Source organism: Pteropus vampyrus, unplaced genomic scaffold, assembly GCF_000151845.1.
Source record: "Pteropus vampyrus isolate Shadow unplaced genomic scaffold, Pvam_2.0 Scaffold110, whole genome shotgun sequence".
In the NCBI taxonomy this organism is placed as follows: domain Eukaryota; kingdom Metazoa; phylum Chordata; class Mammalia; order Chiroptera; family Pteropodidae; genus Pteropus; species Pteropus vampyrus.
This window is the reverse complement of record NW_011888891.1, coordinates 4,718,150-4,723,568: the sequence shown is the minus strand read 5'-3', so window position 1 is coordinate 4,723,568 and position 5,419 is coordinate 4,718,150. Positions and strand designations below refer to the sequence as shown.

At 33.3% G+C, this 5,419-nt stretch overlaps 1 protein-coding gene across 1 annotated transcript in view; it reads right to left on the bottom strand.

The window, feature by feature from the left end:
- The window catches only part of ARHGAP20 (Rho GTPase activating protein 20), a 109,776-nt gene that overhangs the window by 78,483 nt on the left and 25,874 nt on the right, over window positions 1–5,419 (bottom strand). The gene's annotated exons all lie outside the window — the stretch shown is intronic.

The following is a 5,419-nucleotide window of genomic DNA, read 5'->3' as shown; positions in this document are numbered from 1 at the left end:
AGTCCTTTATATAAAGTGGCACAGAAAAACGCATATGGTCAGCCTCTGCATCTGCAAATGCCCAACTGCACATCAAAAATACAGATCTGTGTTTGGTTGAACCCATGGATGGGAAACCTAGGGATACACAGGGCCAACTATATATTTATTGAAAAAAAAAAAAATCTGTGTATAAGTGGATCTGTGAAGTTCAACCCCATTCTGTCCAAGAATCAACTGTAGATATTGTAATTTTGAAAAGATTTTTAAAAAGATTTTTAAAAGCTCCTCTGAAATTCAAAAATTTCATTTAAAAATTTTCTACCAAGAAACTGTATTTAGGCAAAGAAGGTTTACAGAATTCCAATTCCAATAGCAATTTCTCTTTTAAACTGGCTTTTCCTTTAAATTATATAAAACTTACCACAACTATCTTAGAGGCTCAGTTAAGACTGGCCTTTATGGGATCATTTAATTCATTCCATTGACCATATTGGGAAAGTCCACACTAAACTATCAGAGGAAGACGTGTTTTTTCATTTTGTTACGAAAGATTTGACAGCAATCCTCATTAAACTACTCTAGAGTATAAATGTTCTCCTTGCTTTTGAAAGTAAGGTAAGTTATCATCTACTTTAGACTAATATTAAAATTATGATGCTAATATGATAGATAAAAAAGGAAATGGAATCATGAGGAATGTGTAGCACACCACAGGGATAATTTGAGTAGGACAGAGTGGGCATGGGTGTGTGCGTGTGTGTGTGTGTGTGTGTGTGTGTGTGTGTGTAGTCATGCACAACAAGAGTGAACTGATCAAAAGTAGCAAATAACTGCTTTCCTAGTTCTCAAATGCCTTCCGATTTGGCTCTCTCACCCTAGCATCCTTACTTCAAACCAGTCAATTTTCTGTGTGTCTCATCTTGATTCATAACTTTGACACATATGAATCTCCTAGAGCCTCTTAATCTCAAGTGGCTGAGCAAACTAGGTCAATCCTCTGTGTTTCAAGCCCTTATTTCCCAGAATCATTCTAGGCATACTTAGAACTTCTGCTTACAGAGACTTCAAGAGTTGTCAGGGTCTATCAAGAATAAATCCAGTGGTGGTGTTCTGCCATTTATACACGTTTTTCTCGTTAAAAAGCAAATTATAATTGGGAAAAAAGAATAAACCCAAAATGTTCTGAGCTAATCTTGCTTCAGGCGAGACCTAGAAATATAATTGTTTTGCTTAAATGAATTTAATATTAGAATCTAGCTGGCTTTCAGAGATCTCTCATCTTTTTTTTCCATCTGCTACAAGAAGAAATCCTTCTACCATGATCATGTGTACTTCTACTTCTGTTGCTACTCTGCTATGATTACTAGTAACAATAATATGCCTTCATACATATAGCATGGATTATGTGCCACATACTACATTAAGAACTCTACATATGTAAGATCCACTTAAGTCGTCTTTATAATCTTATGAGGTAGGTTTTATTATTATCTCTGGTTTAAAAACTTACCCAAGATCACACAGCTAGTAAGAGGCAGTATTGGAATTCATACCTAGATATTTGGCCCCAGAATTCTTGCTCTTAGACACTATATCATACGTCTTTTGTTTGTGGAATGCAAAGAATATTCCATCAAGACCAAGGCCCTGGGTTACCAGTCCCATCTCTAATCCTGAAATTGACTGTGTGACGTAGGGCAAGTCTTTGACTCAATTTCTACTATATAATGAGCCACTTTTAGTTATAAAATGCTGTGATGATAAAGTAGGTGCTTTTTATTAACAAACTTGAGTTTGCTGGATGAGGCAGGAGGTTTAAATCTTGAAAATATAATACATTTAAGAAAAGGAAAGAGGCAACTAATAACTAAGCCAATCTTCTAAGCATTTTCAGTTACATTCTCATTTTATATTCTATAATGCAAAATACCGAGACTCAGAGATAGGGTAATTTATCTAATGCCACACAGAAAATCAGGATGGAGAGCCAGCATTTCAACATAGTCAAAACCCAAGCACTTTGTGCTGCATCAAAATGCTTCCCTGACATTGTCTTTCTCTCCTCTCAGCAGCAGTAAACAGAGATTTAAAAGGGAATATATTTCGAGTACCTAGCACAAAGTCTTGCAAAGAGCAGGGACACAATAAACTAACTTGGAGGTGAGGATGGAGACAGACGGGTGAATATCAACTTAAAAGTGCTAAGAGAATATAATTTTAAACAAAAATGGATACATTTTTGTGTAACTTCTGTAGGTGAGCTGAATACTATATCTAAACAAGTGAATTTCTCCCTAATAATGAAATAACATAAGAGTTGAGTTGTTGTTGTATTTTGCTACATGAAATAACTTCCTAACAATAACTCAGAATCATTTTGTTAAAAGAACTCTCCCTTTTTGCCTAGCCAGAATTCACAAATAATACCAATGAAAAAGGAAATTATCCTATTGGCTATTTAAAGAAAGGCAGTAAAGTCAGAAAATACTGTGCTAACTTATTAAATTCTTGTTTTGTTTTGGAAGGAAAGTCTCTCGCTCATTCACTATTCATCTGACAAATAGTAACTGAACACCAAGTATGTACAAGGTGTTACTTTATTAATAAATGTCAGGGACATTAAAAGGAACATGACATAAATAGTGATGCCAATGCAGTGGGATGAGTGCTACTATGATTATGATGAAAAGATACACAAGGTCTCATAGGAGCACAAATGCTATTTATGAAGGGTTAGAGGGGTTCCCAAAGGAATTAACTTTTTTTTTGAGCCAATACTAGAGAGTATAGTGTGTTTAGGAAACTGCAAGCAATTAAGAATGATTAGAATTCAGAGTATTTGTAGGAAATGAAGGGAAGTCTTTTGATTTGATTTCAACAAATCATAATTATATAGCCACACAACTAGAAGTAAAAGGATTTTAATAGATCATAAGTTCAACACCTTGTTTTACTTTTAAGAAAACTAAACCCTCTAATATAAGTACACAGAATCTTACCACGAAGATGACTGTTATTACATGAGGTGAGGTTGTCCTTAAACACAGAACAGAACACCATCGTGTTTGAGAGTTAAAGCAGCTGAGTGCAGCCATGTTGGAAAACCACTAACCTTAGCGTGAAAGATGTCACCTGCTATACCAGAAAATATAATTATTACTTAGAGAAATCACCTCCAGCTGATCTGACGGTGTCCACATACCAAAAAAATAAAGTGAAATCTCTAAACTGCCTCTCCTTATGTAGTCTATGTGTCGATCAAAGAACACTGGAGATAAAACTGCTTTTACATGTAAACACAGGTGATTCACCAGTTAAATTTCTCTTTCTTTTAAACCTAGCTCTTGTTCATTAAATTCAGTAAAAATTGAGGTGTAACACAGTTGTGAAATGAAAGGATTCTTTTAAATCCCCTGCCTCTTCTCTCTACATCCCCTAAGAATACATTCTCCTGAGTTTTCTAGGAAATCAAGGTCCAACTGTGAAGATATAATATTCTCTTTTATCCACACTAATGCAAAGACACACTAATGCAAATAATTCAAAAGTCATTTATATGTGGCACTTTAATGTATTACTGTATTTATTTGGTAGAATATCTTCCTAATTAAATTTTGATTAGGCTTCTATTAAAAGTAATTTACATTTCCTGATCAACCCAATGACTAAAGCATGTGTCTTTCGGGGTAAGGTAGGGTGGCTGCCGGAGTCTGAGAACTTGCTGAGTCTAAGAATGACCTAGTATTTTGAAAGTTTCACTAAATGTAATTTACTAAATAATATATTTTTGGCATTAAAAAAATGCCATGCCTACATATAGATTTTATGTTAAATTAACACATGGTAATATCAGAAATGACCTCACTTTAAATTAAAATGATAAGGATTTCTCTTTAATAAAAGGATTTACAGGTTAGGGGAAAATCATCACAATATTTGTTTGAACATAAACTCAGAGTTCAAATGTGATTTGAAATTAACAAATAAATTAATGATTGAATATCCATTTAATTTCTAGACATTATAAAAGCTTTTCTTAAAAAGTCCACTGAAATAGTATTCAGCCTCAACAGGTGAAATGATCATTTCAATAGATATTTAGCTTGTTTTTACATTTCAAATTTCACTGATTAATTCACTAATTAATTTAACCAATAATGCCTAAAAGAAATCAACATTCCACTTTCTCATAATCTTAATCTGGTTATCTTTCTTCAAATCTAAAATGAGTAACAATTTGTGTTATACCCATGCACAGGCATCACCTTATGATAAAAAAAAAAAGGCAAAGTTTTGTGGGCAATCAAACATGTATGGTGGTTAAAAGCACTCATATTTAGTACTCTGATTTCTAATTGTTTTCATAAATAAATTTTAACAATATGTGGAACTTTCATGTTTTTACCATGTGAAACGAGAGCCACTTCTGAACCAGTTTTAAAACAATCGACCATAGTTACCAGCTCTAAAAGGCTTTATGATTTGCAAAAAGAACAAGCCTTATTAAATAATCTCAGGACAGAAGTCATATTTCCTATTACTAAAGAGAGAGTTCTGGTGCTGATAAAAAAATCAACAAACAACCCCACATATAAAAAAATGTAGCCCATACAAAATGCATAGTATAAAACTTTTCACTTACTTGGTACTAGGCTGTTTTTGTAGGGCTTTATCCAGGATAAGAGATGGAGCACTCCTCCTCCTTTCAGCTAGTGTTTTCATTTTCTATTGAGGAAAAAAAAATCAAAATGAAGAACACATGGCTTGTAAAGAAAGTAAATGCCAATTTTCAATCCAATTCAGTAACTTTTTGCCTATCTCTGCCTATAAAGGAATCTGCAATCTCTTTAGAGAGATAAAATAATAACATGTAAACTAGGATACTAAGTGTGAAAAAGTGGTATAGGCAGTAAGTTTTTTTATGGTCAGAGAATAAGCAGATTAAATGCTAACTAGAGTATTTGAGGAAAGCAATATCACAACCATTACCCTTTGTAGCTAACATAAATATTACATATTATGTGTCTGGCCCTGTGCTAAATACAGAACTGTATGATCTCATTTATACTCTAAAATGCATCAAACGTGGTTCTATTATCTCAGGGTAGGCACCAAACTGGGCTTCGAGGAAAGACAGGATTTGAAAAGACCAAGTAAAGAGACAAAAATGTTAAAGCAAAGGATGAAGACTAGACTTTTACACATTTAATAGACTTCTAATTTTAAATATTTATACTTTTGGGAATCCCTTCTTCAAATAGATTTTTTTGCTCTAATTTTTTTAAAAAACTTTTTTTTTCTTTTCTAAGCAGCATACACATACAGAATTGACTGTATAATTTAGGTACTCTGTTTCAGAGGACTTCAAATTTGTGGTAGATGATGTTTTATTCAACTTGAATTATTCAGGTAGCTACTCTCTAAATTCAATCTTATA